Raw genomic sequence first — 14,470 nt, forward strand, 5'->3', positions numbered from 1 at the left:
AAAGGGCATTTCAGGTGAAAAGCCTGGGCCAGGCAGAACGGGGTGGTGCCTGCTCCCCAGGGCCAGCCTCCAGCTGCCCAGCAAGAAAAGGAGTGGGTGGCACAAGCCAAAAACAGACTCTGATTCACTTCTTTCCTTTGTGGCATTGTTTTGAAGTAGAGAACTTATGCCTTTTCTAAAATAAAAGCTGGTTTCCTCTTGGGCTGCTGAGCACTGCCATTAGACCGAGGTGAACCAGGCTGGCACCACGCACAGCCTCTCAAGGGGCAACAAACCCAAGCCAGCCTGGTGGCCAGCAGAGCTGCCGGCCTTTGCAAGGGAGCCCGTGGCTTTGCTCAGGCAAAGGGGTCCTCAGGCCTGGGTGGGTGCAATGATGACCCCAGGAGCCAAATGTGCCTCTACCTCGGCATCCCTCACACCCAGCTTTCCCTGGAAAATGCCATCCCTGTGTAATCCCCAACTGAGCACTCACTGCTGAGCCTCCATCCTGGCTTCCCTGGGACTCAGGCATTAAAAAAAATGGTGAGTAGGGGGAAATAAAATACATCAGCCTAAGAAAAAGTTCCAATAAACATGCAAAAACTCTAGAAACTCAGATGCCACATGGCACGTTGCTGCCCAGCCACCTTGGTCACTCCTCTGCCCAGAACACGCGTGCATGTTTGGCACAGCTCAGGGCACTGGAGGCAGAGGGCAATCAGAAGTGCAACCAGGCATTATAGAAATGAGATTTAAACGTCTCACAGAAGCACAGGGCCCCGGCAAGCAGAAGGTTCAATTATAGAGCTGTTACTGGCTGAGGCGCTAATGCCATCTGCAAGGATTATACTACTTCAAACAGGATAGGGCTCATCCCTCCTCATCCCCCGGTGCCAGTGTGTGCACTAAGAGGGTCAGCAGCCCCAGAGGAGAAAGAAGCAAGGCAGCAGCACGCTGCCTCCATCCTCTTCCCTGTCTCCCTGAACAGCCCAGATGGAGCATCAAAATACAACATCCTTCAATCAAGCTTTGGTGTAGTTTTCCCAATGCTAAGTTTTCCCAATGCTAGAGCCCAGCAGTTTGGCTTAGTCCCATGCACACAGTGCAATGCAATGACTTTATTCCCAAGATACGTGGGGGAGACAGAGCACCACAGCCACACTCTGCCCCCTCTGAAAAACATGTGGCAGTGCCAAAATCAGGCTGTGGGTCTCTGGAGAACAGGTTTCATAACCATCCTGCAGCACATCCTCCAGCACATCAGGTCGCACTCAGCAGCAAGCTGGCACAGTTGCTGGAAGGGTCACATCCCACACCTCCCTTCTACTATCCCCCTTCCCCAAACTGCACAGCGCACAAGCCAATCAAACACTTAAATACAAACTTAAGTGACTCCAGGCATTTGGAGGAGCCTACAGAAATCCCTGTCCAAATGCTTGAAGTTAAGTACTTGCTTAAGTGCTTTACTGGCCAAGCGCTGCCTTCTCCAGCTTTGTGCTGACACAAGCTATGCCTCAAACAGAGGCAGCTCTGAGCCCCAGCTGTCATCTGCCCCTACTCAAGTCTTTTGCATCATGGGGATTTTTAGCTTCAGTTCCTTTATTTGAGGGCTGTGAAGTTCCTCTTCCTCCTGCACCGGTACCTGGGCACAACACCCAGCTGCACCTTGGTGTCAGCTCCTCCAGGACTCCATGAGGATGCACAGCAGACCCATGTCTGCCAGGATCCCACCCTGCTCCAAGGAGGACTGGCATCTCCCACTGCTTGGAGGTGATTTCCTGCCTCCCAAGGGAGACTTGCAGATCCGAGTCTGCTTCGATACCACTCGCTGGAGGAAGAAAGAATAAAAAAAAGAAAACTGAATAAAACATTAAAATAGATACCTAATTAAAGCAAAGCACTTCTCCAGCAAATCCTGTCCTGCAGCTGGGGTCCCTGGAGAAGCTCTGAGCATTCACCATTAAGCCTCTCGCTGCCAGTGACCTTTCCCCGCTCATGCACATCCACAGGCACACTGCTCCCTCTCCAAAGGACGGAGCATTGCCTCCTCTTCTGCTAGCTCAGCAGGGAACAGCAGTCTCTGAGGACCCTCTGGCAAGTGTCCCACTTTCTCACTTGGCCCTGAGGCCAAAGCCGCGCTATCAAAACCGTTGCTGCCTTCCCTGTCCACTGCCCCTTTTCCTTTGCCTGTGTCTCTGCAACCCACCCTCTAACGCCCACTCCTGCGCAGGCGGTGTCTGGATCTCTCCTGTGTAGCGCATACACACTTACACAACTCCAACACCTACTGCATCAGGCAACAGGACTGACAAAGGCTGGAAAGGGGCCATGGAAAAGACCTGCCCTTCAAGAACTACAGCTGCAACCACTGCTTGGATGAAAACAGCCTCATTCAGGCTCTGGAGAAGGCTCTCCAGTGTCCTACTCTGAACGTCCCCATGCTCGACGAGCACCAGCACAGGCTGTTGGCCATTGATTCAGTGCAAGGAGCCATCCCAAGGCTGGGGCAGCTGGGCCATCCTGAAGTCAATCGCAGCTAAAACCACCTCTTTGTGTATCTTCTTGTCTGTATCTGCAGTAAATGATATACAGGGCCTGAAATACCCTCCAGAGGTTTAAATCTGCTAAAGTCTCCAGCCAAACAAAATGGCATGAAAAGCCGCCAGAGACTTATTGATGTTTTTTCTAGTAAGGACACTAACGCTTTAATTTTAAAACGGATGGTCAGGGCAGTCACCAAAATGGGGAATTTATTTGCAAATGAGGAACAGGGGACTCCAACTTGCAAGGAAGGAAAGACGACAGATTCATTGCTTTGATGAAAAGCCAAATTTTGCTTCCAGGGCTTCCCCTAGGAGAAAGCAAGTCAGCTTGGAGTTTACACCACGCTTATCAGCTAGCACTCACCACACCAACAGTGGTGCCAGGTTAAAATATATCCCCACCTCCCACAGCCAGCCTGGGCCTCAGCTTCACACGGGGATGATGCTCTTATCCACTGGCTGTAGCATCAGGCCACCATGCCTCTATGGGGGGAAAAGCAATACACACTGCCAGACAGCACCACACACCCCAGCCACATCTCAAGCAATCCCCATGGTGACTCACATCACCCCCAGCATGCTGAGGAACCTCTTGCTGCCCTGTGACAATGGAGAGGAGTGCAGGATCCAGGCCACTGACCTCTAGAAACAACACCCAGCTAACAAAGTTCCCTGTGTTCCCAGTTGGAAAAATGTTCTTCCTTCTTAGACCCCCGAAATCAGGTGTGTGCAGAAGCGTCTCACTGCGTAAAGAACACAGACTCTAATTCTTTAAAATAATAAATTAGCCCATAGGATAGCCTGACACATGAAGACAAATCCTGTATAATTAAAAAGGAAAGGAAGCCGATTATATCCTCCTGGAGAATATTGCTGCCTGCTTCTGTTTTATTTATACGTTACACTGTATAATGAGCTGAATATTTAGGAGGTCAGCACAAACCAAGCTGCTGACGGGAGAAAAGAGAAGTCCCAGCTCTGTTTGTGCCGGGAGCCATGCAAGAGGATAGAGAGGATTTTTGGTCATCTCCTCCTCCGCCTGCCTACAGCTCCCCTGAGCTGCTGTGGGACTGCTCGGTTCAACTGCTCACTCTCAACTGCTTCTGCTCAGGCTGCATCAAAAAAGGTCTTCTGGGCTCCCCCCAAAACCCCCCAAGAAAGGATGAGTGAGGCCACACCAAACTCATTGGCACCTGTGAATTCTTCTAATGGGTCTGCAAACAGTAATTCTGGATGTCAAACAAGACCAAGGAGGTTTTAAGAGTCTCTAACAGAGTCTCTGCCTCCACTGAGACTTCTCCCCAACACCCCACCAAAGATTTCAGGTTTAAAGGACTAAAAAAGGTGGAAAACCATTGGTCTGGCAGCAGCTCTGCTCTGTGGTGAGCCCTTCAGGCTGATGGCAGTAGTCCCCCACTGCTGTTCCCATGAGCAGTGGGACAGCCACAGCTCCCTTCAGCCCTCTCCACCCTTCACTGATGCCCATTCCCCCAAGCACCTTTGCCCCCTGTCAAAAGGTGCCCCCTTGGCACTTCGCTCCCTGGGGCACCAGGAGATGGCAGAGAGCATCTTTGCAGCCACTGTACCGCATTAACTGGAGCACCACTGACAGCCCCTCCATAGCCCATTGCCACCACTCAGTGCCACCTTCCACTGACAGCACAGCGTGGCCAAGCCTCAGAGCTGCTCCCCTGAAGGTCGGTAGCAATTATACAGGCCAATAATTGGGAAAGAAATGAAGCCCCCCCGTGTGCCAGCCTGTGATCATCAGAGGTCAAATGTATTTGGGAAGATCCCAGACCCACAGTGGGTAAATAAGAGTGGTGAAAGGGAGCTCCTGCGTGGACAGAAGGTGTTTTGTTTTCCTTCTGTGCCTTTTCAGGACAGACATGAGCTGCTTCCCAGCCATGAAGGTCAAACCAGTCTTCCCAGGCTCCAGCAGGAGCAGCAGATGATTTAGTGCTTAGGAGCCCATAGCTGCACTTAGTCTCCAGCTGAGCCTCGCTCATCCTTCTGCGTAAAAGCCGAGGCTCCTACCAAAGAACAGAGCCTGAGCATCTCAGAGGTCAGAGAAGGTCTCCCCCTTCCCCACGGAGCTGTGGGTCCCTGATGCCAGAGGACAGCCTGGGATGGGGCACATAAGGGAGGGGGAAAGGGGAGCAGGGAGGGAAGGGTAAGAGAGCCAGCAGCCTGAATCTGCTCTGAACCTTGCCCTTTAAAAAGCGGGTGGCTAATCTGAACCACAGCTCCAGAGCAAAGGAAGAGATCGTCCTGTTAATACACTCGGCATCCTCAACCTGACACGGCCTTTTCAAAGCTGCAAAGCCAGGGTTAATCCATGCAGTAATTGCTTCCATGGGGATCTTTACACAGCTTTAGAAACTAATGCTACTATCCTTCCCTGAGAAGCCGCCCTTCCAAACTGAGCAGCAACAAGGGGTGATGGATAACAGCACCACATTAACGTCAAAGGAAAAGTGCCTCCAAGGGAGGGAAAGCTCAGCTGTTATTTCACCTTGCTTTATTCTAACGGGAGGAAAAAGACACAGAGATCAGAAAAAAGAGATATTCAAGCAAAATAAAATAATTGCAAATACACAAGGCAGTTTTAGGCACGGCTTTTGTTGTCCTCAGGAAACTGCCACCTTGCCTTTACCCTTCCCACCATCAGCTACCTGTGTTGGAAGAGCAGAACTTTACCAAGCAGGTACCAAAGCACAACCTGCTCCAAGGAAGGAGCTCAGCAAGGACAAGAAATGCCGTCAGTCAAGACTCCCTGCCCCTGCAATTACTTTCTAGCTCTGGCAAAGCCCCAGCCTTGTCCCCACCCGTGCCTCGGTTTTCCTGCTCCTTTAACTAAATCACAAGGCTCTTGTGTGGTAGGAGGCTCAGCTCCAGTCTCTCTTCCCATCTCTCACTCTTTGCAGATTGGGAAGAGCAGAGGAAAACCCTTGCTGGTGACTAATCAAAATGCTCCAAGCCCTTGTGCAGAGCTCTCCTGGCAGATACACACAGTGCAGTGATGCACTGCAGCCCAGCCCAAACCACACCAAGCAGCTACCCTGTTATCAGTGGGGAAATTCTTGGGCAGAATGCAATGACCTCTCCAACATGCTGAAAAGCACCACCAGAAAACACATGGGCTGCCCTACCCTGCATTGAGAGGATGGGGAAGCCAGGGGCAGGTTTTCTGCAGATGGCAGGGACAGCACAAGCTGTGGGGTACCAAGCCATGGGGCATCCTGCAAAGCCTCAGTGCACAGTACAGGACCCACTGGTGCCTGCCTGTCAGATGCCATTTCACCAACAAAAAGTTCCAAGGCTTTAGTGTGATCTTCTCATCTCACGCACACACCTTTTGCAGAGAGGCAGGTGTTTCTGTAACCTAAACCTGGTCCTCAACGTGCAAGCAGAGGGAAATGAAGCTCAGGTCATGCCGATGATACGCCAGGGTGCATGCACCAACCAGCTTCCAGCCCATCCTTCCCGCAACTTTCCTCAAGGAGAAATTAGATACAAAACATTTGTGACAGCAAGAACTGATCTAAACCTTTGATCCTTAGGTACCTGCTGCTGGGGTGTCTCTCTGATCCCAGGCCTGAGAGCAACATGACTGACAGCACCAGAGATACAGCAGCATAATTCAGAGCATATGTGTCAGCCCAACCTTCTCCTGTCTCAGCTCAGTAATAGGAATTAAAAAAACCCAACCCTGGCTAGTGAGAAATGCACCGTAGCAAGGCATGGTGAGTTAGAAAAATAATCTCCACAGGGAGAGAAAAGACAGTGCAGGGAAAGAATCACAACTTCTGGAGCAAAGACCCCTCTTCTGCCACGGCAAAAGCCACCTGCTGTCCTTGAGGGACATGCTTCAGCAGTATTATCCTTCCCAAAACAACAAGGAGGCAAATGAGCATGGAGATGCACACTCCAACATCCCCTCCTGCTGTGCTCAGGCAAAGGTAGGAGCACAGCTGCCCACACTGCTAGGAAGATCAGAGATGCAAAAGAAAAACAGAAGAAAACAGAGGCATGGGTTGTGAGGGAGAGCAACAGCAGAAAAACCCAAATCAAAACCCCAAAGCTGTAGTTGTGCTTGTAGCAAGCCACATCTGTAATCTGGAGGACAGCTGGTTTTACCACCAAAGGCCCATCACTGGAGCTCTCACATCCGAGAGGAGAGTGGTTCAACAAGCACTGCTGTGTCACAGCCCAGACACAGGACATCCGTCCCTTCCCCCCTTCTCTAGCACACTGGCAACATCTGATCAATATTTCTGCACATCTCTAGAAGAAAACAGAAAATTTTAAGAAAAATAAATAAATTAAAAACCCACTCAAAATAAAAAACAAACCCACTGCTAGGTCACCTGATGCAGCAAACTCAAAACACCTCTTGAAAGCCTGGAGACCTGGAAGGAAACCAGCAACCAGACACTGAGCTTTGTTGTTATTATCAGGAAAAAAAAAAAAAAAAAAAAAAAAAAAAATCTTTTTTTGGCACTGATTCTCTCTCACATACACACACATATTTCAGTGCAAGAAGGAAAAGAACATTTTTGGAGTCATCATTGTGAAAACATAGCATGGCAGTTTTGCTGGGAAGCTCCTTCTTGGGGCATGCACCAGCCCCCTGGGCTGCTGCAGGAAGAGGTTTACTCTGCCATAGGAAGATGGGGCAGTACAGTAACAGCTCCCACCATGTTCCTGCTTGGCTCCACCATGACTCTGAACACCACAGCTAACCCATGTCTGTAGGCAGCAAACCTTGCCATGAACCTCAACTTGTCCAACCCCAAAACCCCCCGTCCTCTTCCACGCAGACATAATGCCCATAGATAGCACTTTGTATTAGAGCATGATGCCTGTGGGCAAGCAGAGCCAGCAGCAGGGCTCAAATCAAGGCAGAAATAAGTCCCCTTAAGTCTGTTGGCTCTTGATGCCCTCTAGCATTGGGCTTGGAGGGAGGTTGTAGTTGCAGGCAAGGTACAGCTTCTTGAACAGCTGGATGACAACATAGTTGTGGTGACACACATGCTCTATTCATCGGCCATAGCACCATGGAGGTGTCACCACATCAGGCCTGCCCACTTGTCTACCAGCAACAAGTTGACAGGCAACCCCCCCAGGACCTCTGAACTCAGAATGTCAGCACCTAAAGAGCCCGATGCGCTCTTCAGCGGTGAGCATTTTGTGCCGGCTGGACACGACAGCTCCACTAGGAGCTGTGCAGGACCTTCCAAAGGTGAAGGTCTCTGCTCTCAGAAAGCTGTGGGAAGAGAGGGGAGGTGACCCACACAACACGAGGAGTGAGGAGCCGAGGCCGGACACACTTTTGGGCAGCCCCGGCGCCCAGCTGGGCCCCAGCCCCCCGAGCACACCTTTGATCCTCCTCGCTCCTGCAGCAGCACGCTCCCCTTGCCGGCAGCACTGCATTAAGGATTAGGTGGGATCAGACACGGGATAATACAAATGAGGTTGCGTTTGCTGCTGACAGGAGCTGCAAGGAAACGAGGAGCCAGTCTTCCCAGCCAGAGGGAAATGAGATGCTGGTAAACTCCAGCCAGGCAGGAGAGAAAAGGAGGGGTACAGCTTCACTGCCCACAGAGTTGGATACACCACTACAGTGCCTGATGGCCCACAGCGACAGGGGGAAGGGACTCTCTCTGCAGAGGAGCCACATCTCCAGCCAGGCTTCCTTGTGGAAGCCAGAGGAGGTGAGGAGTGGAAGCAGCAGGGAGGCTCCCTGCAGCCAGAGGGGAGTCTCACACCATCCCTGCACGGGTCTGCATAACTGTAGGTGAAACAAAACCCTTTTGTTGTCTGGATGGCCCTGAAGGCACAAGTCAAGCCCCAAACTGGTGATGCCATTTCCCTTATATTTTGGGCATCCACTGGCTCACTTCTTCTTCTGGGTCTTTTTCCATCCTCACGTTCTTCTACATCCCTCAGTAGCTCGGTCCTCCCAGCTACAGGCAAGCTCTACCTCCTCTTGCTCCCTGAGCCCTTAGCATCACCCGTGGCATGCCTTCAAATGGAGGGGAGAAGGCTTTTGTATCAACAAACGGCTCAGGGGTACATTCAGGCTTTGATAGCCATGATAGACCACTCAGACACAACACCATCTTGTGGAAGGATGAGTGGGGAGCAGAAACCCCGTGGACAGAGAAGACCTGCTGAAGAACAGACCCTTCCCAAAAACACAGCAGTCAGCACAGAAGCCATACCAGCTACGGGGCAGGCAGGCTGGAGCATCTCAACCGGCACTGGTCCTGATGGCTCTAAAGAAAAAAAAACAACACACCAAAACCCCACCTAACTGCTTTTTTTTCCATTTACTGCTTGTAAAGGTAACTCCAGAACACAAGTTCCTGATGAGCATTTTCATCCTCTTTCTGCTCTCATTGGAGCCCAAAGGGGAAAAAAACCCTCATGAGATGCGAAGACCTCCAGACGCATCACCGCAGGCTCCCAGCTCTGACCAGGATGAGCTCCCAGCAGCTCGTGCATAGCCCTGGGAAAGGCAGGGACACCAGCCACAGCCCCAGCAAGCAGATGGTCCCAGCAGAGATGGTGGTGGGACCAGTCCCTCTGCAGCCAGCAGCACACTGCTGCTGCTCACATCAACACAGATGCTTGGAGAGATGGACCAGAAAGAGCTGGTTACACAAGCCAGGACTCCTCCTACACAGAGGCAAACAGAATTTTAATCCCTAACTACCAGGTACAGCTGAGCATCTGAATGCATCCCTCCTTTTTGCAGAAAGTATCTCAAGAGCAACAAAACGGCCCTAAAACAAGTGCTGAGACAAAAGAAGGCTACAGGGAGGTACCAGTGGCTTGTGACAGCTAGGCTGGTGAACACTGGTATGGCAGAGAGCTTCTGCTCTTGGTCTGCCAGCGACCTTTATGTCTGCTCTAAAAACAGGGGCAATAATGCTCACTTAAGTGTCTGATGCTAAATTAATAGTTGCCAAGTGCTCTGTGGTTCAGCAAGGAGAGATAGAAAGGCAGCACCAGGTACAGTCATAGACATCCCCAGCAAGACTAACGGTCTGTGCTGTGCTCCAGCAGCACTGAATGCTTCAGAGGAGGAATGCTGGGCAGCCCCAGTGGCAGAGGTGCACCCTCCTCCCCACCCTGGATGGGCATCAGCAACATCTGCCCAGCTCCCTGCATTGGCAGGAGGTCTCAGCCCAGTCACCGGGGTTCGACCCAGCTGTACTGCCCGGCTCTAAAACCACTGAGCTGAGGAACGTGGTGTTTGGAGGAGCTGGGAAAAGACAGACAGATCTAGTGATGCTCAAAGAAACCAGTTAATTTAAAAGGCTTCCTCCTCTCTGCCAACTTCTGACCTGCTCCTGGACTCTCTGCACAGCAAGCAGCATCAGGCAGGGCAGGTGCAGGCAGGGTGAGGTGCAGGCAGGGCACACACAGCAACATCTGTCCAGAGGCTGTTATTTCTCAGGCGAGGGCCAGCCTGGTGTAATGCAGCCAATGGAGGGGTGCAAAGTGGCAAAGGGAGAAATCAGGGGTTTGGGCCCCATCCAGACCTGTAGCAGACTTCCCTCCACACCCCAGGTGGCAAGGCCCAGCGTCGCTGCAGCTCCCACTTTGACAAACTGCTTCTTCCCACATGCAGCCTCAGTTTCTACAGTCCAGTTTCCTTACAGGGATGTGGCAAATTAAATGCATCAGTGTATACACATGTAGATGCACACACACCATGTTTTCCCAGCTCAGTTGCACACCTTTCCCCGAAAAAAGCCTCCAGGATGAATCACTAGAGCTGCCCTGGGGATGCACTGTGGGCACGTAGCAAATAATTAGGCAGGGAAGGAGAAAAAAAAAAAAATCCCAGAGAGCAGCGTGACAGCCACACGTAGAAAGGCTGCTCAGACAGGCAGAGGTGCTGGGCCCATCTGCCTAAATACTCCATCTCTGAAGGGAGCCTTGACAGCAAAGACTCAGGGGAAACTACAGGCGAGTGAGCACAGGGATGCTCCTCCTGAGCACCCTCCTGCTGCCAGCACCCTCCCATCCTCTCATGTAACACCCACATGGACCTTCTCTCCACGCATCTGTCTAGTCACCGCTGAACCCACTCAGGCTTTCAGCATCCAGGTGCCATTGCAAGGGGCTCCACAAACACCCTGCACCCACCTGCATTGCATCTACCCCTGGCAGCCCCCTTTAATGACCCCAGCTTCTGTCAGGGAAGGGAGGGGTAGAACTTCCTCTCCACTCTTTCTCTGCCATTAATCCACTCTAATCTGGATCTCCAATCCAGGCTAAGCAGCCCAAGCCTACTTCTTGCAGATAAACCATCCCAAATCCTCAATCACCCCTGTGTCCCCCCTCTGCACTGCTTGCACCTCTCCAACACAGCAGGAAGCAACCAGCAGGCAGGATTCACCAGGGATTCGTGCAGCAGCACCCTGCTTGCCCTCGCCCCTTGTTCATCCATGGTTCACCAGCATCTCAGCCAACCTGCCCACCACACTCCAGCCCTTGGTGCTTGCTATGGGGCTGGCTGTGTTCCCCAGGCAGCACTCGGCTCCTCTGGCAGCACATTAAACCAAGTACAAGTCACCCAAGAGAGGCTGTTCAACAGACCCATCCTCTGCCTTGCTACTTAAATATCTACAAAAAGGCACTGGGATCTTAATAGATCAGGACATTCTTGTTCCTCCCCTCCACAAGGCATTTGGCAAGGGCTCTGTTGTTTCCAGCTGAGCTCCAGCAAGCTTGCTTTGGCTTATCCTCACTCCCTGCCCAGCTCCAGTGATGCCAAAGGGGAATGGGCAGCTAGTGCTGCTTGGGTGGGGCTCTGCCACCAACACCAGGCTCAGCCCACCAGCCCCTTACCTCCCGAGACAAAAGTGGTGAACATGAGGAAGAAAACTGAAATTCTTTGTGTTTCAGTGTAACATTTTATCTACACTGGAAGCAGCAGGGAAGACACCTGGGAAATGTAAAGCAAGTAACTGCTCTGGCTCAGTAGCAGGAGAAGCCAGAAGAAACACTAGGGCATGTAGGGCAAGCTCTGAGAGGCTCATTTAAAAATGTTCCCTCCGCCAACACGGATAAATATTTGAGCAAAAAATATTACAGAAAAATCCAGTTGACTCACGAAGAGCAAGTGTGTGTTAAATATAGAAAATAAATTAAATAATTAAAGGGCAAAAGAAATGGGATTTCAGCCCTGCTTTGAGCAGCCTTACAAGGGGAGCTACCAAGCTGCTTTTAACCCTTGGAGCAGGTGAAGTAGGCAGTGAGGTAAGCTTTTGCCATACCCCTGGGCCATATTTTTCTCCACTGGGAAGCACAGGCCATTGGGGCTGGCACAGGGAGCTCCCCTCATCCACTGCCCCCAGGGAACAGCACAGTCTCACCCAGGGCCCTCCAGCCCTGCTCCATGTCCGGATGGGGCAGCTACAGTGCTGAGACAGTGACTGCTTTGCCCACAGTGGCCCAGAAACTCTCTGTGGAATGTAAACCCACCAGGAATGTTCTATAAGCTGCTGGCCAAACTGCTGAGCAAACCCAGAGCTGCAGGTGTATGTGGCAGCTCTTTGGGAACAGTCTAATTTAAGCTTTGAAAAATAAAAGAGTAAAAAAACATCCCAGCTCCAAAAAGACTCAAAAACCTTGAGACAGGCTGAAATTTAGTCTACAGATGTTATAGCCAGATTCTGTCACTGCCAGGAGCCAAGCCCTGCAATTTAAAGATGCCCTGGCACTAACCCACCCCAAACGTGCCTCCCAGGCTCCACCATGCTCATAATTACACACAGCACAAAGGACAAGCTTGAAGTGTCTGCAACGCTTTGGAGAGCTCAGCACTGACCTACCTTACCAGGGCTTCTATGGGTCCCCAGGCAGAGAAGTCTGAGGCTGCCCAGGAGTAAGAGAGCCACATGCTCCTCCACTCCCGGAAACTATTCTCTAGTATTAAAGCAGGAAAAACTCATGGCAAGGCCATGCTGGCAGGTGCCCGAGGTGGCCAGGGGAACAGCAGGATCATCTGCAGGGCATCACTGCCCACCCCAACAAGTCTCTCCTTGAGCAGCTCCAAGATGCAGCAGGTGAAGAAAGTGAGCAGTAGGGTAAGAGCCAGGGGGAAGATAAGCTCAGAGCCAGATTTTTTATTAACATCCAACTCCTTTCTTCCACCTGCCTCTAAAAAAGGTCCTTTTCTCTTTCTGGAGTGGCATCCTCAGAGTTTCCACTGCAGCAAGGCTGGCCTTGATGCACGGGTGACCTGGGTAGCCCACAGAGATGAGATGGGAGAACTGACTTTAAGATGCATCTCTGTTTGTGACCAGGAGGCCAAAAATCAGCACCATCAGCTCCCTAAATAACACACAGCATCTGAACCCACACCGCTGATCTCGGCAACAACCTCCTCCCTCTCTGCTACAGAAAACCTGTATATAAGAAAACAGAGACAGACTTTCACATTAATTTTTCTTTTCTAAGCAGTCCAGTAAGACATCACAGATTCACTTTTCCCAAGCAGGATCTCAACATGCACACAGCTAAACTGTGCTACACCCCATCTCATGCCCCAGGCACCTTCTCTCCTCTACCAGTGCTGCTGGAAGTCATGGAGAGGAGGATTAAACCACTATGGCAAACTGAAACAGATCCAAAAATATTCCTAATCTTTCTCAGTCATTTATCCAAGCATCAGCTTTACAGGGATGGAAGAGAGAAGAACGTGCCTCTGGCTGCCACACCACAAAAGGCACAGCCTAAATGGCAGGAACAAACACAAGCAGTTAATAACAGGGTGGTGGTTAATTAGTTTACAAACTTTTCATGAACAGGGCTTGCATCTCCTCAGTCATGAGTGATGCCTGTTGCTCACAACAGGCTCTGCATCCCTGTCGCAGCCCCCAGTGCTACTGGTGTCCCAGTACGTCTGGAATGCACTGGGCTTGCAGCAGGACCATGAGGAAGAGGAGGTGATGCTGGCTGGCATCAGTTGTTCCCCTCGAGGGGGTGTGAAGCATCAGGATGCCACTCTGCACCCCACAGCACAACGGCTGCTGCAGGTGCCCTTTAAAGCATCCTCTTGGCTCCCAGGGTTGCCATATTCAATCTGAAGCAACAAGTTTTCCCACTCTTCCCCAGTCTACACAGCAACCCTTGGAAACCAGTCATACTCAAAGTGTTAGCCTGTTGCTTTTCCTGCCACGCTTCCCTGTGTGCAGCTCAGTTTTGATTTTAATTGCAAAATATCCTGCAAACCAAATGTAGCTGGAATTGAAATTGAAAAGTAAAACCAGCTACCAACGAAAATCAAAGCACCGCACTACCAAAACTGAGTGAGATACACAAAGCAGGGAGCTTAAACAGGGAGGAGGGGATAAAACAGAAGTTACATTAAGAGCATATTTTCATTTGTAATAATCAGAGAGACTGGTAATGACACTGGAAGGTGAGCCATCCTCGGCCCAAGGAGACGTGGCTATTTCTGAAACCATCTGGCTGTCAGCTGCTCAAACACCATGTGAAGGTGAAGTGTAAACGGCTGCTGCATCACATCACCAGCTGCAGTCAGGCCAGAGCTGGGCTGGCCACAGCCCTCTGGGCAGGGCAAGGATGCTTCGTCCTCCACCTGCCAGAAGGGGAGGCGAAAAAAGTCCAGAAATCATCTGTAATATGGGGAGGAGGAGCAGTCTGTGGTTTATGGGGGTTTGGGTTTTTTCTTCTTTGTATGTACCATGTTTATTTAGGAAGAGGTTTATAAACCATTGCTTTCTCAAAAGCAGGCATCAAGTAATGGCTAGAGGAGAGCACGTCTTCTGCTTTTAAGAAAGCATTGCACAAAAACGGTCAGATCTATGTAATGGGCTGTTGAAACAGTGTAATGTCAGCTTCTTATGTTATCCTGGTTCCTCACGATTTTATTAATCAAAGAGCTGGAAGGAGATCAACTT

Source organism: Merops nubicus, unplaced genomic scaffold (assembly GCF_000691845.1).
Source record: "Merops nubicus isolate BGI_N331 unplaced genomic scaffold, ASM69184v1 scaffold4977, whole genome shotgun sequence".
Lineage (NCBI taxonomy): Eukaryota > Metazoa > Chordata > Aves > Coraciiformes > Meropidae > Merops > Merops nubicus.